This window comes from Podarcis gaigeae (assembly GCF_964106915.1).
Source record: "Podarcis gaigeae genome assembly, chromosome: 10".
NCBI classification, from domain to species: domain Eukaryota; kingdom Metazoa; phylum Chordata; class Lepidosauria; order Squamata; family Lacertidae; genus Podarcis; species Podarcis gaigeae.
In genome coordinates, this window is record NC_139686.1 from 52510926 (window position 1) to 52533728 (window position 22803).

The 22803-nt window shown below is 43.1% G+C and overlaps 1 protein-coding gene and 1 long non-coding RNA gene across 9 annotated transcripts in view; one reads left to right on the top strand and one right to left on the bottom strand.

Annotated features, from left to right (window-relative positions):
* Positions 1-182: 182 nt before the first annotated feature.
* Positions 183-19830, bottom strand: LOC310825674. The gene is made up of 3 exons (XR_014555425.1): positions 19665-19830; positions 12125-12173; positions 183-1229 (listed from the first exon to the last, which is right to left on the bottom strand). It is a non-coding gene; the product is annotated as an uncharacterized lncRNA (long non-coding RNA).
* The window catches only part of FOXP2 (forkhead box P2), a 350478-nt gene continuing 335730 nt past the window's right edge, over positions 8056-22803 (top strand). For 2 of the 8 annotated variants that reach the window (XM_083699199.1, XM_083699201.1), the window contains exon 1: positions 9118-9797. The gene's annotated coding sequence lies outside the window, so the exon portion shown is untranslated. Of the gene's footprint in view, positions 8185-8727; positions 9798-22803 lie in introns of those variants that run through there. The other 6 variants (XM_083699197.1, XM_083699198.1, XM_083699205.1 and 3 more) reach the window with 5 other exon arrangements.

A 22803-nucleotide genomic window follows, 5' to 3' on the forward strand; every position in this document is an offset into this window, starting at 1 on the left:
TAAAATAATAAAATAAATACACATGTTCTTTATTCTTTAAAAGGATGCATCTAAAACACCAGACATTTTAAACTTTGTTAAAGCCATGCCTGAGGTAGCAGTCATCATCATGCTCAGTTTAAAAATAACTTTCATCATGATGCTAAATTGAATACTAGGAGTACATTTTGGCAATGGTGGCACCAGAAAAAATGGGGGGGGGGAGGACAGAAAGAGTAATGTTTCAGAAATGGGGGACAAGTGAGGAGCTGAACCCTTTGTTTTGGGGGGTGCTTTTCCATGCAAACTTTGGGATCTAGCAATGAAATCCCACTTTTAATCCAGTACAGAAGATGATGCGATTCAAGTGCTATTGAAAATTCATTTTGAATATTTGCAATCCTTACCTACTTTAATAGGAGGTTTCATGCACATTAAGGATTTGTGTAGTTAGGCTTTGGTAAGTATAAAATCCACACACTCCTGAAATATTGCTAACATTTAGGAATGTGTTCAATTTATTTCTTAACTGCAATGATCTTTCACAAGTTCTTGACAGCATAATCTCCCCCTTTCCACAAATACTAAGGCACTATTTTTAAAAATGCAGCAATATGTTTCCCCAAACTTGCAAAGGCCATGCAATGCAGGAATACTGGATGTGATGGGTAGAATGAGCTAAAGTGAAGCAGCTCTCAATAAGCTGTACAATTGCAGCTATTAAAACATAAGCCCTCTTTGCCCTAAGCAAGCATGCTGAATTCGAAGGGGACAACAAAAAGGGATCACCTTCCGCAGTTTGTGTGGTTAAATTACATTTATCAAACAAACAAGTCAAGGCTCGCTTTTGGTGCCTGTTACCACCCAAAAAGCTCAGCCGGAGGAATCTCCACATTGCGAGAGTTGTTGGACCAAAACGTGGTTTGCTTGAGTCTCACTGAAGTATTTCTGTATCTGGTAGAATAAAGGCTTCCTTCCTGAAGCTGTTAAACCACTTGCTCTTCTGCTCCATCTCTCTGAAGCCCTGGTAAGCCCTGCTGAAGCAGCTCAGCTGGAAGCAATACCTCCCAGCACACAGCATCTGGCAGAACTTCTTCTGCTGATCTTGGAGAGATCAGGCTCACATGGAATTCTATACTGGATGAATACCAGCCTAGATGCTGATGGTGGAGGAGTGCGTTTGTGAACTGGAGATGCCCACCTTACAAGAAATCCATCCAATCTTACAAGCCAGGGGCACTTATTTGTTTCTGCAAATCAAAACAAAAATTGCACTGACAGAAAACTGATAGAAGCTTCAGATTCCCAGATAATGGCAGCCCTAATAGGATGTTTGGAAATCTCTTCTTCCTAGCTACCAGCTCATAATTCACTGGACTCCGATTTTAAATTAATTGTCTTGTGTGTTACTTGTTTTTCGGCATTATAAATTGCCTTGATTGCTAATTTTATTCCAGTTGTTATTGTTGCCCTAGAGTGTGTTTTGAATGGGGAGGGTTTTCTACATATATTCAAGAACACTTTCGTTATTGCTGTTCTTGTAAGTGTTACACAGTTTAATTTTTTTTATGTTATTAATGTCTTTAAATGTTCTGAATATGTTTTATTTTATTTTTAATTGTATTGCTTTTACTTCATTGTTGTTTGCTGTCCTGGGCTCCTTTGGAAGGAAGATCGTGATATAAATGTAATGGTAGATAGATTAATGGAAAAATCAAAGAATGCACAGCATTCCGTGAAACAGATCATTCAAAATCCTTCCAATAAAACTGACATAATCCTGTGGATCTTTTTGGTGTCTGCCCTTTCCCACCTTCCCTTTTTGCTGTGTACTGTCAGCTTGGTTAGTGGGATTATGTCAGCCGAAAGCAGGCATGGCCAAACTTGGCCCTCCAGCTATTTTGGGACTACAATTCCCATCATCCCTGACCACTGGTCCTGTTAGCTAGGGATGATGGGAGTTGTAGTCCCAAAGCATCTGGAGGGCCAAGTTTGGCCATGCCTAGCCTAAAGAGATACATTTGTATTATTGTTCGATGATTTCTTTAAAATGTATGAAAATCCCAAAACAATGTAACACCAAAATGATGTAACTGTTTTCTGGATTGTGTCCAAACTTTTTTTTTAAGTAGCCTGCATTAAAGTGTTTTGTTTTCTTTTTTGCCCCCCGGGGGGGGGGGGGGCAAACGCCAAACGGACCACATAGAAGTGAGCAAGCCCAGACCATGGAGTACAATACCATCAGCTCCTGAAAGAACCATCAATAGCCTGAGAGAACTGTTGGGACACCCTCTACCTCACCTTTTTGGGGGTTACTAAAGGTAGAACTATGCCTTGAGAGAAGGCAGAAGTGAAGAAGCTGAGGTCAGGAGCACATCCCATCAGCTCCTGAAGAGTTCATCAGTCACCCTGAGAGGACTCTGTTGGACTATATTTTACACCATGGAGCAATGGTAGGCAAGGATGGTCTATACTTTGGGGGCCCTACCCCAAAGAAGGGAACTCAGATTTTGAAGTCAAAATGTGCCAGATGCAATATCCCCTTTGTTTTCCTTCTGCCCCCTTGTGATGGCCTCCAGCAACACACACACAAAGTTGTCCGCAATAACAAAACATAATACAACTATCAGCCAATAAACTCTAATACAATAATTTCTTCTTTTACAGCTTTACATTAGAAGTGAAGTCTCCACAGTAAACAAATAGTGTTATGTGCCAGACCAATACTTATATTCAGTAAAAGCCTGGGAGGCAGAAGTGCAACTTGAATAAAATATTTGGTGGGGGTGCAGGTAAGCCCCGCCAGGTAAGCACTTTCCCTAGGAGTTGGCTCCTATTGCTGGGAGGACAGAATTGTTTTTAAGATATGCCAAAACCCTAATGTGGTTAGTGCATGCCTATCTGTGGTGGGCGGGCTCTTCTTTATTGTAGGTGCCACCTCTGTAAAGGCCCTCTGACTACCTGGAGACCCTCGGCTGATCAGAGCACTGAACAGCACTCACAGGTTAGATGTTTTATATATATCTTGAAGTGACAATGAGAGATTGGACAGAATGCTGCGGGCTATGGAAAAGAGAAGCGGGAAATCCTGCAGGATTTTTGCAACTGCAAACCTATGCAAAATAATTTTGGTGTAAGGTGCCATAGTTGGACTCACTGCTGAGTTAACATATTTAGGATTGGATCGTCCATTGTGTATTTGAAGAAAAGTAGTAGGCTGTGTACACAGCACACATAAAGTGCACCCTTTCCCCAGGAACTCTAGTGTTTATCCCTTACAGAGTTACAATTCCCAGCACCCTAATAATAATAATAATAATAATAATAATAATAATAATAATTTTATTACTTATATCCCAGCCACTCTGGGCGGCTTCCAACAGAATATTAAAAACACAATAAAATATCAAACATTAAAACAACCTAAACAGGGCTGCCTTCAAATGTCTTCTAAAAGTAGATAGTTGTTTATTTCCTTGACATCTGATGGGAGGGCGTTCCACAGGGCAGGCACCACTACCAAGAAGGCCCACTCCCTGGTTCCCTGTAACCTCAGCGAGGGAACCACCAGAAGGTCCTTGGAGCTGGACCTCAGTGTCCATGTCTGGGCTGAATGATGGGGGTGGAGATCCTCCTTCAGGTACACTGGACCGAAGCTGTTTAGGATTTTAAAGGTCAGTACCAACACTTTGAATTGTGCTTGGAAACTTACTGGGAGCCAATGTAGGTCTTTCAGGACCGGTGTTGTATGGTCTTGGTGGCCACTCTCAGTCACCAGTCTAGCTGACACATTTTGGATTAATTGTAGTTTCTGGGTCACCTTCAAAGATAGCCCCACGTAGAAAGTACAGCTCCCGGGATTCTTTGGGGAAGATGTGGTTTAATCTCGTGGCATTTCAGATGTCGTTGGACTCCAACTCCCATGAGCTCCAGCCAGCACAGTCAGTGGAGAGGTGTGATGAGAGCCACAGCCAACAACAACCCAGAACAAATAGGAACAGCTCACAGTCTTGGTGAAGGTGGAAGGGATTTGCTGGCAGAAAAAAGATGCCCAGCACCATATGCCTGAAGACGGGGCAGATTGCGTAGTACACAGCTGGAACAGCATCACAATGTTATTACATGAACACCACTAGGTGTTAGAAGTTGAAACTGAGGCTGCATAGCATGACTTTCCCCCCAAAGAATCATGGGAAATGTGGTTTGTCACGGGTGTTGGGAATTGCTCTGTGAAGGGTAAACTGCAGTTCCCAATGTCATATGCTTTACATGTGAGTCTAATTGTCAGGGAAGCATAAGATGGGTAAAGGGGGGGGGGGGTGCCAGCTCTCATTAAGATTTATTATTACGCGAGTTTTGTAGTCCCGAAGCTTAACGACAGATGGTGGTGTAACTCCACCAATTTAGTCACTCCTTTGCTGTTGTTAAGGAAGATTCCCCTTGATTTGATTTCGGTTTTTCAAAGCCAGCGTGTTCTTTCCTTCCCGAACTATCTCCGTTAACAATTGGGGGGCGGGTGGGAGAAGTGTGTGCGTGTGTGCGCGCAGAGAGGAATAATCCTATTTTGAAGAACACCCTGTTTATTGTTTTGTTCCTTGCCTTTACAAACAATCATAATGAAAAACGGCAATCTGATCTACACACAGCCGCAAGGAAAAGACATACATTAAATTAATTAAAAGAAGACGTTTGAAATAGGGTTGTTTGAAGCGAGGAATAGAATGCAACTCGGATTGGACTGAAAATATCAAGCCCAAAACAGGAACAAAGGCGGGCGGGGGAGGACCCAGTTTGTACTTAAACCAGAAAGTGAAGGGGGTAATTCATGCGTAATAACCACTTTGATTTAAAAAGTATAAGAACCCTGGGGTGGGGCGAGGGGGGGGAATTGTTTTGTGTGTTTTACTGCGTGGTGCACTTTGCCGTGCACAAACAACAACAACAGCACACTGTGCTCACTCCCTTTTTAGCAGGTCAACTTCAAAGTAAGTTGTTGCCACTGTAAGGAATCCTTACTCCTAAGAAAATGTACTAAAGAGCGAGCTCCTAATCCAGTTTCAGGAGAAGGCGCGCGCGCACACACACACGCACACCTCGTCTCGCCAGGTGGGTAGTATCCCCCTTGAGTACAACAAGGCGATTATCTGCGGGAACTGGAGAGATCTGAAAGCTCTCCTTTGAAACAAAAGGCAGTCTAAAAATTCTGAGTTAAAACTAACGCGAAACGAGGAACTCCAAGAGGCGCGAGATCTGGGACAGGTTTTGAAGCAAGGGGACGGATTCAGTTTGAGCTCCTCTGTCTTTTCAATGGGGGGCGGGCGAGGGTTGGACTCGGCGGCTGCATGTCAGAAAAGCACGCTGGGATCAAGCAGCCAAACGAACTTGGCCGCTGTCTGGGCTCCAGGCTGGGCAGCTCCTGAGCCTTTTTGTTTGGTCCGCGAGCTTAACTCGTCACACGCACAAACAGGATGGCGAAAGGAAACGGGTGACTCTCCCCCGCCGCCGAAACTGTGCTCTGGACATGCCTGCCGGGAGATCGGGACCTTTGGGGAGAACATCCCCGCGCTGCCCCGGAGCCTTCTCGCCTGGCCCGGGCGCCGCGCTTGGGAAGGAGAGAGAGAAAACCACTACCTTGCGCCCCAAGGCTGCCGGCTGCGCGTTGCCAGCGAGCGAGCTGCCTGCTTTCCCGCTCGGTGAATTATTTCGTTTGAAGGTTCACGGGAGTTGTCTGGAGGCACTTAAGATCTGCCCAGAACTGGAGTATTCGTTCTCCGTTCATCTCGCCCCCAGATTCCTCTTGATGTCTGGCGCCCACACTGCTTAGAGAAACTTTTTATTATTATTGTGGTTTCCTCAACTTCGAGGAACCCCCGAGTCGCAGGACTCACGCCCTGATCCTAAACAAATGAGCTTGGCAGTAAAATAAAATAAAATATAAGTGCCTGAATGGTTTCAAGTAATCCCTACCATGTATGCTTAGCGACGCAGCCTAACGCTCCACGGCACATTTACTCGGAAGCAAGCCCCGCTGCAATCGCGGCCGAATAAATGCATTTAGGGACGAGGCTTTGAACTCCCCTCTTTGAAGTAACAAATAATCAAAGAGGGAGGAAAAACAAAAAGAGAGAGAGAGAGCAAGTGTCCCATTGAAACCAGTGCGTCTTTCCTCCCAAGTAAACGTGCCTCTTAGGCTCGCGGTGCTAACGAGCCATCAAGGTTTATGAGCAACTCGGACAATTAAAGAAGGCGGAGGTAAGACAAAAAGAGTTGCGAGAGGCAAATGAAGATGTTTTACGACCACCCATCAACAAGCACTCCGCGCCTTGCAGCAGTCAATAGCCTGGAGTGCGCGTGCCCTTGGGCTGAACTTTCACCTCTCGAACCCGGTGGAGCCCCATTGGCTGAGAGTTAGCAATCTGGGTAGGAGAGAGCCCTCGGCTCTCCGCAAAACCTGCGTCCTGCGCACCTCCTGCTTTCTCTTCCCCCGCCTTCCCCTGCCTCTCAGACCTGAGCAAGGGAGGGGAAGGGTAGTCTCATCTGCTGCCCAGGCGCCTCCAAACACACTCCGAAAAGTATGCCAGAGGAATGGCGGGAATAGCTGCTTTGCAGAACGCACTTTTTTTTTTAATCCCACCAATAATTGTCCAAGCATGAGACGCACACGGTTCAAAGCTTTGCACCTTTTTGCACTTCTCCGGCAGTGGAGCGATTGCAACCCCACAAAAAGGAAAGTTCAGCAAAGTGTGGCCGAGTCCTTTCCGACTTTTGTTTTTTCCACCCTCTCCTGTTTCTTGGGGGAAATCTTGAACGGGGAAGGGGGGACAACCAGGGCAAATTTGCTTTCATCTTATGAGTAAAGATGTGGGCAACGTCCAAATTCCAAGCGAAAGAGAAAATTTGCATAGTAATTCCTTTCTGTCCTTTCCGATACTCTTCCCCACCACTATCAACCGCGCGCGCGCGCTTTCCGACCGGCGGTGGGCAACCTATAATAACTGTGTCCCGAGAAACTTTCACATATGCGTAACACGCTAAGCCGAAAACAAACACTTCGCATTAATTCTGAACGACGGTCGTGTTCCATTCAGATCTTCGGTTAATTTAAAAGAACTTTTTGAATTCTCTTTAAAAGCGCTCAAAAAGTCCCACCAACAATTTAAATCCAAGGCAAATCCGCGAGATTTTAATGTAGGATTTCCTTTTTCATTTCTTAATTAATCACCGACCAAGCACTAGCCTTGCAAAATGATGCAGAAATATGAAATCAAGTTGAACGATTAGAAACTTGCGATGCGGGTATTTCATTTTGTTTTTCTGCTTTTAGACACTTTCTCACAGCCCCCCCCCCAAAAGCCGGAATACTTGAATTTATTTATCTCGATTGCGCTTCCATATGTTCACGCGGTTTGAAAAATCTGATGTGCGCATGTATTTAAAATTAAAGTACTGCACTGTTGATCAGGCTTCCCTTCCCCTGCTTTTGGGGTGAGGGGCAACAACTGTTTCAGCTGGAAACGCGATCCGTGGCTGAAAGGTGTTGGGAAGGATATGTGGCGGTTGCCTGGCCGTTTTCATGGCTCTGCAAGGCGTGTGTGTAAAGCGCAGCGGGAAACCCCTTGCCAGACCCGAGCAGAAGTTACAATGCACTTTCGGAGTTGTTCGCGTTGCGTGCAGTAAAGCTAGCTAGAGGTGCCACCACCAGACTCTTTAGGCTTTTGTTGACGTTATTAGTCATTGCAACGCAGGAGATGGATGGGCTTTTAATTGCATCTCGTCCAAAAAGTTTCGTCGTCTTTTCTGGAGGGCGGGCGGGCGCTCTGTGGGCCTTAGCCGTCTGCCTGGAGGCCAGCAACTATGGCGGAAGGGAAGGGGGTTGTCGGTTCTCTAGTGTGCGAAACCGGAGATCAGCCAAGGGAGCCAGTTTCGCTCTAGCAGCGAGTTCGAACCGGATAGGCGGCCGCGCGCGCAAGGCTTTCATTCGCCACAGGCGCGCTCAGGCTTGGAAAGCGCGGAGTTCCATTTAAAACCGAAGTGCCACCGAGCATGTGCAGTGTGCCTCCCTCACACCCTCATTCTCGGGGATACTGACTCGACAACAGGCGGCGCTTTCTGACATGGAGTTACTAAATGTCCTTTTCGGGAAGCCCACCCCACCCCACCCCACCCAACGAACAACTTCTGAGGAGACACGCACAGGGGGACGTTGTAAGTTTGCGGTTCTGTGTGCGTTTGCCTAAGCGTAAGCCCCGCTGTGGGACCTACAAACGGGAGGGGGAAAGGGGGGGGCATCGGAGCGTAGCTGTCAGCTAGGCGTCAGTTCCATTTACCCCTGTCTCTCTCATTCTTTCCCGCCTTTAGAGGAGGAGAAGGAGGAGGACGCAGCAGGCAACCTGCTGGCGCGGGATTTACCACGCTTTTCTTTGCAAGGAGAGCTGGGCTGGGTGTTTAGTGTAGCACGTGTGGGGCCACCCGCTGCCTTTCGCCTTCCTCGCTGTGGGGTGTGCTTGAAGGTCAGAGTTGAGCTCCTGAGTTTTATTGGCATACTAAACCTCCGGAGAGGGAGAGAGAGGCAGGGCGAGAGAGGAGGAGAGGGAGTCTGAAACGCGCGCGCTTTGACCAAACTCTGAAAAGCGCGGCCCAAGTCTGAGGAGATTTGCACACATACCCCTCCTCCTCCTCCCCCCGTGCCAACGCTTCAAAGCAGGCTTTCTAAAGGGCTCTTGTAGTCCTTCCTGTCCTCTTTCTGATAAGTCTCCCCCCCCCCACTTCGCATAAGCCCCCCCTCCCGCTTGCTGCTTTGGAGTACTACCCGAAAAGCTGCTGTGGCGCAACCAATTTGACACGACGCTTTTGTTTTCCCCTCTCCCGTTTGCTAGCCTGGTTGTGGCGCGAGGGTGGAGGCGGGGGGAGAGAGAGAAAGAGAGCGAGAGAGGAGAGCAAACAACTTCTCGGGTGGTTTGTTTACATAGCAGGTGGACCTGACGTCAAGGAGGACGCTTCACTGCGAATCCGAATAATATCCTGCTCCGCGAGCAGGACTCCTTGCTCGGGAGAAGGCTGGCAAGCGGGGAGGCTGCAGCATCGGGGGCGAGGGAACCTTGCTAGATTGACCCCGCCACACTTTTTTTTTGGGGGGGGGGGAGTGCTGGTGGTGGCGGGAAGAAACTCGCAGCCCCTCCCTGGCTTAGAGGAACACAACTTTAGGAACACAACCTAAAGAGTCGTTGCCACCCAAAAAAAAAGGGGGGCGTGCGTGCACACGCATTTTTTCCCTCCAAAAAAATATATCTGAATCTTTCCACAAACACACACGAGAGGCAGCTGCACCCTCCACCCAGAGAGAGGGAGCCAGCCCCACACCCAGGGGGAGGGAGAACGCGAGAAGCAGCGCGAGCCTCTGAGAGAACGCGAGACCCCGCGCAGCTGCTGCTCCTGCCTCAGCTTTGGCGGCGGCTGCTGCTGCTGCTGCTCGGTCGGCGGCTCCTTTGCTTTGCTTGCTGCCGCCCAGGCCCCGGGAGCCGCAGAGCCAGCGCCGCCTGCGGAGGAATATCCAGCCCATTCAGAGACGCTGCTGCTTCTCTTTCTCTCTTGTTGTTGTTCCGTTCGGATTCCCCCTCCCACCCGGCGGCTCCTCTGGCGCGTCCTGGCAGCAGCGGCGGCGGCGGCAGCGGCAGCTCCTCCTGCAAAACACTTTCCCCTCTTCCTCGGTGTGTTTGTATTTGCGTGTGCGTGCGCGCGGCGAGCGAGTGCACCGCCTGCCTCTCTCTCCCCCGCCGTGCCATCTCCTCGGGACCCTGCTCAGTCAGTGTGCGCTCCTGGTAAGTTTTTTTTTTAATATATATATAAATACTATTCCCCTCCCTTCTCTCTCTCTCTCTTTCCCCCCACCCAACCCCACCCTGTCCCTTCAGTCTGGGGTTTGACTAGTTACTTTCCTCCTGCCCTCACTCTCGGCTCCCCTCCCCCTCCCGCTTTCTCTCCAGCTGCTCCTGGCTGCAAGAAAAGTTTGCCTGCAAGCCGCCGGGAACATGGCGTGTCCATGTGTCCAGGGTGACATGTGTCAAGGTCTGTTCTTAGCAGGTGGCGAGCGCTGTGGCCCACTCCTGCCCCTCTTTTCTTTCTTTCGCCGAAGCAAACGCCCACACGGAGACTTAATTTTGCATGCACCTTTGTTTTTGCAGGAGGGCTTCTTGGTTATAAATTAATCGAGGCAGGGTGTTAACCCCCCCCCCCCCATTTTAACGCGCCCGATCTTCGGCTCGGGTAGCAACCCCCCCCCCCCGAAAGCCTCGTGGCACCTCAAAGACTTAGCAGACTTAATGTGCTTTGAGTTGTAGTGCATTTGATGCAAGATCTTGAGGTGCCACTAGACTTGTGTGGGTGGGTGTTTGCACCTTTGTGCGCGCTTGAAGTACAGGTGATCTTTGCAAACTCTCGAACTTGGCCTGCAAGGACTTTTAACAGTTGCTCACTGCAAGTAAAAGGTGTATTAAAAATCACCTAATTGCCGGCTGTTTTCATAAGATCTTGAGAAAACGTGGCGTGGTATTACAGAGAGTGTGGTGTTGTTTTCTCCCAGCCTGCTCCTCTTGTGTCACTCTCGGGGAGGTGGAAGCGTAGAGTCATGGGGCGGGGAGCACGTGTGCCCTTGGGGAGAGCAGCGAGACACCCCACTTCCCTCCATGCCAGACAGACCCTAATGCATGGAGGGGAAAAGGGAAATTGGCAGCAAGAGGAGGTGGAAAGACGGGCCTAGCTGTGACACTTGGGGGGCTGTAGCAGTATTCACTGACTTCTCTTCCTTCCATCAGTTAGTTGCACGTGCATGGTGTTTCGCCTGTACCCTCTCTGGCCAGGACGAGTTACTGCATTCCTTTCATTTATTTATATATTTAGCTAGTTGGCTGCCGTTTGCTTTGGTCTCCTAACACCACCTTTTTCGTAGTGGGTTTTTTATTTTATTTATATATATTGTTCTTGCTGGAGAGAGTGTGTTCACCTTGAACAACAGCAACAGAAAACGTTAGCCTACAACGCTAGATTAATAAATAATAATGGCAGACCTGTATGGAGCTCCGGAGGCATTCTTGGCTGCCTTTGCTATGGGAGAGTCTTCTCCTGAATTTCACTCTTGAAATTCAAAACGCAAGAAAGTTGTGAAAGTTTAATTTTAAGAGCTTTCGAGATCAAGTAGGTAAATGGCTCTAAGGCATGTTGAGCTTTGTTTGTGGAGCTGTGAGCGAAGGTGAGGAATAAAACAAAACGCTAGCTGCCTTTTTTTGCTCGAGTTTCTGAGTGATTACCCAAACATAAAAAGGTCTTAGTGTAAGGATGAATAAAAAATAGGGCAGGGTTCCCGGTGAAACCAAGGTAGCTCTTTGATGTAGTTTCTGTGTCTAAGTAACTTTTCACTAAAACATTTTAGCAGGCATTTTAATAAATGGACTTAAATACTGTAAAACAGCTTTTGCTCCAAATGAAGTTGTGGTCTGCTTTCATTGTCAGAGTGAATTTTCTGCATCTGGGTACCTGTTCTACTGAAAACAGTTGATTGTGGGATCAAGTTGAAAAGAACCCATACACTTATAACAGATGGCAACAAATGATTAGGAGTGAAGGTAACTGGGCTTTAAGGAAAAGTTACTAAAGTGACTATTCTGCACTCGCAGTGCATTCACAGTGCAGAAGAGAGAGTTCTTTTTTGAAGTAGAAAATGAAATATGTTACACAACTGAGTGTAAGAGATTTCAGTGCTCCAGTGATCTTCCTTTTACATAGATATTTCAATTCCAATAAATAGTAATGCAGTCCTATGCATATTTACTCTGAAGTAGGTTCCACTTTATTCAGTGGGACTTACTCATGGGTAAGTATGAATAGAATTGCAGCTTTATGCTTGTGTTACTCCACAACTCAGTTCTTGTGGCATAAGTGTTGACCAATTCCGCATTCAGGAGTTTAGGATCACAGTGTAAAAAAAATTATGCCATATTTTTAATTGTTCCTTTGCTGTTCTAGATCCAGATATTTGATATATACTTGATATACTTCGGTTGGATGGATCAAGTTATTAGTCACTCTATAGTGAAATGGGGAAGTGGAAGAAAGCACACTATTAATTGACGATAAATCACAAAAATGTTACCTGTTAGGTATTTTGCTGCTGCTTCTTTTCTGCTTCAGATAAATGAAACCTGTCAAGAAAAAAAGTATTGTGCCTAATAATAATATAGTGCATTAATGTTTAAAGTAGTTTTCCTAATGCTACATTAAACATACAAGTGATCTCTTTTTTATAAAGGAGTGACTTTAAAGTTAGACTTTAAGTAGCTATACTAGGTATATTAATTTTACTGTATGCGCAACTACCATTTTCAAAAAGATATTGTGGCGTGCAAAATTATAATTGATAGTAATATTTTGCACAAGCAAATCTAGTTATCTGGAATAACTACTTTGTAAAGGCTCATTTTCCTTCGCATATTAAAATTTGACATACCCAAAATATGTGACTGCCAACTAAATTTTTTTAAAATGCTGTCTGTACTCTTACAGCTTATCTAATATGGGCCCTTAAAACAATTGGTTGTGGTATTACTATTTTGTATAGTAAGCATCATCTGTTGAAGATCAGTGCAGGCTAATGAGAGCTCTATTTGTATTCTTCATTTTGCGACTGTGCCATACTAGAATCATATGAAAACACATCAGAAACATTGATTTATTATTTGCCAGTTATTATTATTTACTCAGGTTTTTATGATGGTTGCTAATAAAAAATATTGAGGTGACTTAAAGTAGAAAAATCTACACAGTGCAAAATTAAAACAACATGCATTTTAAATTATAATATATGGATCATATCCTATTCTGTTGCTTTTTTTTTTTTTTTTTTTAGAAAAGTAGGGAGTGCTTGGTATTTGTTGGTAAAGTTTTATAAAACATTCCAACAAATGACTTGATCTGTCTCTTGGTTAAACTGGAGTAGTTTATTAGACTACGCTGAGTTAAGTGGAGTGGTTTAATTGGGTCTTGGGAGTTCTTTCACTTGTATTTGTAGACTGCTTATGAAATTGCCATATTGTAGACTGCCTGTTTGGGCTTCCTAAATGTAGTTTCTGGAAATAAAGCCTATTAACTCCAATGAAATTTACTTGCCAAGAAGAAGCGGTTATTATGATTTTATTGGTAACTGAAAGAAAATGAATAAATGTGTGAGTTGCAGTGCATGGTTACCTCTTGTTTTTTAAAAACATATTTCCCCTATATTTTAAAGTAGATAAGATTGCAGAATAGCCATATGTGTAAACGGTTTGTAACTATGTGTCTAAAAAAATAAATGTTTTGTTAAAACACTTTACACGATGTTATATTTTGGAATCTTGGTGCTAATTGTTTATTCTCCTTAATCCTAAATACGTTACCAATGTCTGTGAGGCTTAATATACTTGGAAGTAAACCCCACTGATTGTCGTAGAGTATACTTCAAATTTTTGCCTGAGAATTACCACAAATAGTGGAGGTAGGTGGGAGAAGATAAAAAAGTACTGCTAGGCCACTGAGTGGCAACCAAGGAAAGAAGGGAGGTGGGGCACTGCTGTTATGGAAGAACACAAACAAGTGCGCCTGTAGGCAGTACTGTTTCCAAGTTCTTTCTAGGAATGTGATATAAAAGCTGGTTTATTTAATTGAAAATGAGACTTACATTCAGATATGGTGCATGTTTGTAGGCAGCGTGAAAACCCTATCTATACTTTTGAAAGATGTTTGCTACAAGCACTGTTAAAATGTGATGGGTTGACCAGAGTACCGGACTCCTGATTGTTGTGTTGTTTGTGTATGCCACTTAGGCTTTATAACCAAATTAAGCTAAAGCAATTCAGTTTAAACAAATGTACAGCTGCCTTAAAGCATGTTTACCCTGTTCCAGTGAATGAAACTTGTAAGTAAATGGGGTTAGGATTGCTGCCTTGTAAATATATTTAGGATTATAGTGATTCAGATCGTAAGTATTTCATCTTAAAATTATGCTATCTGATTGTTGTTAGGCCTGTTGTTCTCTCTCTTTCGAAATTAAGATAATTGCTTCTCAACTTGCTTCTCCGGCACACCAAAGTTAATTTATTAGCATCTGGGAACTAAGTGTTACTGTTTACTAGGTTAATATTGGGGTAGGTTCTTGGTAAGAATTGAATAATGTATCTTTGTGTGTTGTCTGAGTCAAATTATGAATGTGATGTTTACTTTTGTGAACTGAAAATGATTTAGGACACAGGTCACCGAGAAGTACTTTGGTATGATTGTCAGTGGAGAAAATTGCAAATCATAGTTAAACTTGGAATGCTATCAGTTCTATTACAAATATTGAATACTAATTTTGGGGCACTCAAACTGATTACTCTTCTGAGGCTTTTGTCAATGGTGTGCTAGAAATAATATAAATGGTCTATTGTACGAGTCCTGCGGCATACATCTCAACCTTCCTTAACACAAATACACAACACTGAATAGTTTAGATTTAGATTTAGATTGTATCACTGCATAATTGTTATTTTTCATAAATAGTGGTTATATATAAGCTTTTAAAACTGAAATGGTAGAAGTAAACTCATTCTTAAGCAAATGCCAACTTCAATCTTAACCACACGTACATAGGGGGAGTAAGTCCCATTGAATTTAATGGGGCTTGCTTCTCATTAAACTTCGAGCTGTTACGGTAATCATTGCATGTAATAGTTCACAGTATGCCTAACATACTGTATTGCTAGTGCACTCTACGGTATGCTTTTCCATTCACGTGGCAATAATTTTCATGTATAAAATTCATATTGTTTGAAGAAACCCTTACTTAAAAATATGTTAGGTTGGATACATAATAAGTTAAGTACCCCTTGAAATCAGCAGGACAAGTTATGTCATGATCCATTACTTAGGTGGGGTCTAATTTCCACTGACATAGACTGCCGTACCTGAGTGCAAGTCTCATTGAAGTTGGTGGGACTTACTTCTGAGTATATGTGTAGGATTGCTTTGTGGATCCAATCTGCTTAGGATCAGAGTTCAGATGGAGTTGTAGCTTGGTGGTAGAGCACATGCTTTAGATGCAGAAAATTGCAGCTTCGGTCTCTGGCATTTCCCAGTAGGGTTGGGAAAGTCTCCTATCTGTAACTCTTTAGAACTGTTATCACCCAATGCAGGCAATACTGAGCTAGCTGAATCAGTATAACAGCTTCATCTATTCCAAATCATTCTGACATTTATCTCTTCTTAAGCCCATTGACTTCAATGGGTCTAAATAGCATTGACATTTGACCCATTTTTAAAAAAGAGAATAAAATGACCAAATGCTTTAAGGCATCAATTTTTTTAGAGCAAGTTATGAAAAATAGGATGATGCTGATCACCAAAACTGTCACGTAGTAGAAGACTAGAATTCAGTGCTTCCTTGGCGCCTTTACAGAACACTGCGCTAAACTACGCTTAGGCCTTCTTTCTCCCCAAAGTAAATACAAAGGACTCTGTAATAATCCTGACTGCTGGGCACTTGTAATCTGTAGAGGATACAAAGGTCTGAGCACCTCTGAGTTTGTACTGAGTCCTTGGGCAAATAACTCTTCCTCAGAGTGGTCTGTGATATTCCCAGGGAGCCTGGTCTATCCATGGGTGGTAACTATGGTCAGTCTTTCAGCTACTCCATTGAGTGCAGAATTCCCTTAAAATACCTGCTGCCATCACCTAGTGGACTTGGAAAGAGCGACAGGATTCTATCTTTCTATTGTTACTCAAGTACAGACACATGGGGCTAGGTATAGTTACCTAAGCATCCACCCACACACCAAGACAGTCAAACATAAGCTTAAATTTAATTAAGGAACATAACATTCAGCTCTGTAAGTCTTTTTCTATCCAAATATCTTTTAGTTGTGGTTTCCAGATCTAACATACTGTCTGCCTTAAGTTTCATAATAACGGTTTAAACACGATGACAACAGAATTGTCAGATTCAACATATGAGTGTGACTTGCCCAGAAGGTCCAACAATGGTCACATTTCACTTCAGAAGAAGAAACTTCTCAAAGATGAGAGGCTTTGTTAAAAGGAAATTGAAAGGGAGAGTGAAGAGGGCAAAATATATTTAGGATGCTTGGAGGTTATTTAAAACCACAATAGCAGCTTGGATAGAATATATAATTTAGATTAGGGAAGGTGCAGGAAAGTCCAAAAGAAAACTGGTGTGGCTAACAAGCAAGAGTCAAGCAAGCTATAAAAGGCAATAAGGCATACTTTAAAAAGTGTAAATCCTGACATGAGGAAAATATAAAAGATCACAAATTCTGCCCAATTTGGTAGGGGTCGTTTAGCAGCTTTGAAAGTGTCAATAGTGAGGTTGTTTCAAAATTTATTTTAATTTCTGTATTACAGTGGTACCTCAGGTTAAGAACTTAATACGTTCTGGAGGTCTGTTCTTAACCTGAAACTGTTCTTAACCTGAAGTATCACTTTAGCTAATGGGGCCTCCCGCTGCCACCACATGATTTCTGTTCTCATCCTGAAGCAAAGTTCTTAACCTGAGGTACTGTTTCTGGGTTAGCGGAGTCTGTAACCTGAGGTACCACTGTATTTTAAATTGAGATGCTGTTGTTTTGCTTCAGGAGCAAGAACATGGTAACAATAAAATAACAATATTTTAGAAGCCTTAAAACAAATAGTGTAAGCCTCTAACTATCCCAGGACGATGTTGGACTAGTCCATAACAAAGGTATGAAAGGATTATTGGAGGATAGGGAGACTGCAGAGAAGCTGAACAAATACTTAGCATTGATCTTTGCTATTGAAGATACTGGATCGAGATACTTGGGCTTGAACTGTGTGTGCTTTCTGGGAGGGTGTCGGAAGAATGGCCAAATTAAAGTGATGAGAGATGAAGTTGTAGGGCAAATAGACAAATTAAAATCATCAAGCCACGCTGTCTGAATGGCATATACCCTAATGTGAAGATCTTCTAACAAAAATATGCAGCTTGTCACTAAAATCAGTTTCTGTGCTGGAGGATTGGAAAGTAGCCAGCATAAACACCAATCTTTAAAAAAGGATCCAGGGGGAGCTGGGAAATTACAAGTCCATTAGCATAACATCTGTCTTGGGTAAATTGGTAGAGAAGCATAATTAAAGCCAGAGTTGTTAAACATAGAAGAATAAGGTTGCTGTGGTAGAATTGGTGTGGCTTCTGCAATAGGAAGTTCCGCACATTTGAGAATACTTTTTGAAGGTATTCTCAAATATATACATATATTCTCATAAGCATTATATACTGGTACTTTAATTTCATGTTATGGACAAATTGCCCCTGAATAAACTTAAATGCTCATAGAGTAAGAAGCAGGCCTTTTATGCATTAATGACTGATTAGAGAACAGAAACCTGAGGGTATAAATCAAACAGTTTCAAAATAGGGGACATGACTCACAGGGGTACCCAAGGATCTATAATAGGACTAGTTCTGTCTAACTTGTTCTGGAATTAGGCAGTGAGCTGCTCAGGTTTGTGGATAACATCAAATTATCCACTGTGGTGAAAACCCAAGTAGACTGTGATGAACACCAAAAGTATCCTTCCAAACTGGATGAATGTTGATGAAAATGCTAAATGAAGTTCAATTTAAAACTTTAAAGTGCTGCACACCTGGGCAAAAGCTCCTAACTTCAAATACATTGATAGCATCTGAAGTGATTGTGAATTCCCAGGAAATGGGTCTTGGTATTGTGGTGGTAATATTATCTGCTACATCATTGAGAAAGGCTAATACCATGATCAGGTTTATTGGTTAATTGACTGAAAACAAAATTGCCAATATTATAATATTGTATAAATCTGTAGTGTGGTTATCAGAGAGCAACACAAATAATTTGTCTCAAAAAGGATGTAGAGTTGGAGAAGGTGCATAAAAGAGCAACCAAAATGATTGAATTAGGAGCTCTTTCTTTATGGGAAAAGGCTAACCTGTTTGAGGGCTTTTTGTTTAGTAGAAAAGATAAGAGGGCATGAGATAGATTTATAAAAACTACATAAGTGGAAGTTTTTCTCCCTTTCTGATAATACTAGAATTTGGGGTCAACTACTTTACACAATAGCGATGCGGGTGGCGCTGTGGTCTAAACCACAGAGCCTAGGGCTTGCCAATCAGAAGATCAGCGGTTCGAATTCCCGTGACGGGGTGAGCTCCCGTTGCTTGGTCCCAGCTCATGCCCACCTAGCAGTTTGAAAGCAGTTTGAAAGCACTTACGGCGGGAAGGTAAACAGCGTTTCCATGCGCTGCTCTGGCTCTCCAGAAGTGGCTTAGTCATGCTGGCCACATGACCCGGAAGCTGTCTGTGGACAAACGCCAGCTCCCTCAGTCTATAGAGCAAGATGAGCATGCAACCCCAGATTCGTCTGCGACTGGACCTATCGGTCAGGGGTATCTTTACCTTTACCTTTACTTTACACAATGCATGATTGATTTATAGAATTAACTGCCACCGGATCTGTTTATGGCCACAGCCTTTGGTGCTGTTAAAATGGGATTAGACATGGAATATACCGGTAGGTCTATAAATGGCTATTAGCTATGTGAAACCCCTGGGTTCAGTGGCTGTGTTTTTCAGATGATCAGTTGTGGGGTAGAGAATTGATTAATAGCATGGATTAAGGACTGCTGCCATCATACCCAGCTATGGAAACATATTTCCAGAAGCATCTGGCTGGCCACTGTTGGATTTGGTAGACTTCTGTTCTGACCCAGCAGGATGGTTCTCATGCTATGTTCTTAGTGGATTTTATGTTTTGTTTTGGTGTACCTCTCTACATCTTTATCTTGTTCGTTGAGGGGGGCAGTTGCTCAAGGAAAATACATTGCCTGATAAATTGGCTTGGGTGCATTGGTAACCATTCATTGGACTGAGAAGGAGAAGTTCTGTCTTTGCTCTTGACTGGTAAGCTCCTTCTGCAGATCATGGGAGGCCAACATGGATGGATGTGATCTTGTCAAGTATAGCCAACCAACCACTTCCATAGTTCTCTGATTAAGAGTTGGAACTATACGAAACGGCACAATGTGCTTATATGTGTCTCCAGAGCACAAGTCTTTGTAGTGTACACACATGCTATATTATAAATACAACCAACAACGGTTGTAAAATTGTAGCTATTTGGCAATTATTAAACTGTGGATGGGATTCAAAGTAGCTCTAAGGAGATTGCTCCATAATTGCAAGCATTTATGATGGCTTGATGGAGTGATCTTCCCTGTGGTGTGCTGTTCTGGGTTGTCCTGACTGCCCCGTTTGGTTGGAGGGGAGGGGGAAAGCACCATTGCACTAGTGGGAAAAGTTGCAGTGGCTCCGACTAGTGAAACTTTTTAGTTGAATCTGGCACTGTGCCATTATGATTCTCCTTTTCCATACTTCCTTCTGAAGCCAACATTCCTCTTTTGAGATTACTGCAAGTTAATTGCCAGTAGCAGAAGTTAGACTGTGTACCTTTGTTGCAAAAAGCAGGTGTTTTCTGGAGAGAATGATTGGGAAGCCAGTGCCTGTTCATAAATAAAGGGTGTGTCCATATGTGACCAGTACTTCAACCTGTGTAATGTACAAAGCCATTGCTATCTGATGAGTATGATGTAATATATAACATTGATGGCCACTTACAGAACGATGTTTTTGGTTCATGGGAATATTTCACACTTTGAAACAGGTGCTGTCATTCATTCCTGGAAGGTACCATCGTTCTGCCTCAAGATGCCACAAAGTTCCATCTTGTGTGTCATGCTTTTTAATACTTTCTGTTACTGCTTTCACAAGATGGACACTCCTGTAATCATCAAATAGTTCATGTGTTAAGTTTCTGCATTAACTCAGTTTTTGACTTAGTTTCCTTGTCTCCCAAACTGTCATGCTGCAGAGGTAGAATTTGCTAGAATAAAGAGAGTGGAGAAGGCTGCATTTTTAGGTTCAGGCCAACTTTTAAAATTCATTTTATTTATTTACTTCTTAGGATAAAGGTGTTGGAGATTAAAGTCGTTTGACGCTTGCATCACTTCACTCAGTTGTTATTCAGTTATTTGGTACTGCTTATAGGTCCCTTGTGGTTATATTTGTTCCATTGGCTCTGTCAAATTCAGTTTTCACTGCTTTTGGTCATTGGACAGTTGCATCTGTGCTGTCAGGCTAGTCCTACTGAGGTCTGTGTAGGTGCCTGTAGAGCTAGATTCCTTCAGAGGAGGTATACAGTTCTTATGAGATGGTTATAGAAGTAGAACCAGAAGCTGTTGGTTTCATTTCTTTTACTACCAGCTCTTTCTGTTGCTTCAGTGGTTTTCTTGCTGCTGTATTCCTTAATTTGCGTGGATAGCTCAGTTGGTTAGAGCGTGGTGCTGATAACACGAAGGTTGCAGGTTCAATCCCTATATGGGACAGCTGCATATTCCTGTATTGCAGGGGTTTGGACTAGATGATTCTCAGGGTCTCTTTCAGTGCTTCAGTTCTATGATTCTGTTATTCTGTCTTGTGTGCTTTATTGGCTGACTGCATTCTATTCAACATAGTGGCATCATGTAATGTTCTAGATCAAGGGTAGTCAACTCCCAAGAGACTGCGATCTACTCACAGAGTTAAAAACAGGCAGTGATCTATCCCCTTTTTAGGAGTTCAGGTCAAAGTTGTTTAGCTTTTTTTTAGGGGAGCCAGACTTGTTGAGCTTCGTTGGGGGGAAGCCAATGGTCTACCAGAGATCTACCACAGACGTCCAGTGATCTACCGGTAGATCACAATCTACCAGTTGGGCATGCCTGTTCCAGATGGTCAAGTTAAATCAAAAGCTTGATGTTGATACAGTGCTAGTGCAGCATACCTCTTTGAAGACTGTTGACATTTTGACATTGGGGAGTTAAAAAATATACAGATTTTTGCCTTCTCGCTATAAAGGTATGGAATATATCTTCTCCTCTCTAGACACTCTTCTTTCTTGGCACTGTCTGTGTTAAAAGTTTCGAAGTAACATTGTGTTCTTATGGCTTTAGTCCAAAGACTTGGAAAAGCAAGCATTTGTAATAACATTTGTTTCATAACTAAATTAGAAACATTTCAGTTTCAACACAAATAATTGAAGGAAAACTTAGATGAGCAGGTTGCTAGAATCAGCTGGAAATTTGAAAGGATAAGACTTTTGTGGAAAGTGGCCAAACAAAGCTTGGGATTGGATAAGAAGCTGAGAAAGGTATAAAATAATTGAATAGTATGGAAGTGACAAATGATGTTATTTTTAAAGAGTCTATATGTGTGGTAAGAGAAATTGGCTTTTATTTTTACCTAATAATAACTGTTTGCTCCGTGGGCTGGAAGGGAAGTTGTGGAGGAAAACCTTTCCAAAATATTGTTTTTATTTTTATCTTAGTAATTCAATTTGAGTTGCCTAATAAAAATATTCCCTAGGCGATTCTATTGGACATTATTATGGGTCTATGGGTGGACAGACATTATGTTGACAGTTTGTGATATTTCTCATATGTACCCAACCTAATGAACAGCAATGTGGGCAGTATTTTCTGGGCAAAATAGTGGTAACCTGTTTAGACAAGCATTATTTGACCTCTTTTGCTCCTATACACAAGAAATGATCATCCTGAACAGATTTCATTTCATCAGCACAATTAGGCTTATTAGTGACGACTGATTTATTGTATATTTAAATACATGTTAGGAAATGGAAGAAGCAGCTGATAACATGCTTTTAGCGTTGAATGAGCCAGAGAGGAATAGAACTGTTGGAAATTGGTGAACAATTTTGTTACAAGCATATGGCCCCAGGATATGGTATTAAGGCACATAGAGTCACCACCCTGCTGAAGCTAAGCAGATCTAGGGCCTGGTTTTTGCCTGGATGGGAGATTGCCTGAACATCATGTGTACTCTACCTTGGGTTCCATGATGGAGGAAAGGTGGGGTATAAATATAAGAAAAGCACACAGGTGTGATACTTGAAAATGCTAGTTGGAGAGTTTCTGTTTCGAGAGATGCTAATAGATGCAAATATGGAAAAGAAATACAATCAATTGTTGCATTAAAATGTTCATTAAGTTTGGACTTAAGAAAAATGTTTGGATTTTTGTATCTTGCCACTGAGTTACAGTGGTACCTCGGGTTACATACGCTTCAGGTTACATACGCTTCAGGTTACAGACTCTGCTAACCCAGAAACTTGGCTTCAGGATGAGAACAGAAATCGTGATCCGGCGGTGCGGCAGCAGCAGGAGGCCCCATTAGCTTAAGTGGTGCTTCAGGTTAAGAACAGTTTCAGGTTAAGAACGGACCTCCGGAATGAATTAAGTACTTAACCCGAGGTACCATTGTATATGTAAAAGACTTTGCTCTTGGTGACTATGCAGCTCTTCCACAAAGGAGTTACCAGTTCATAGCTACCGTATACTGAGCCAGATCATTTGTCTACTTAGCTTAGTATTGTCTACACTGACTGGTAGCAGCTATCTAGGGTTTTAGACAATGGTCTCTCCTAACCCTACATGCCAAGGATTGCACCTGGGGCCTTCTGACTTCAAAGCAGATGCCCAGCTGCTGAGTTGCAGCTCTTTCTTGTTCAGAATGAGCAAATACAGTGTGGGTATTCTACTTCTTGCAGTTACTGTAATATGGTAATGTGATTAGTCTGAAGTAATGGATGGCTCTAAAAAGAAGGGGCAACTTGGATTCATTAGTACCTTTTTGAAAGCTTCTTGATGGCATCCATTATGTGTTGTTCCTCCACTCATTGCATCCCCAAATATAAGTTGTT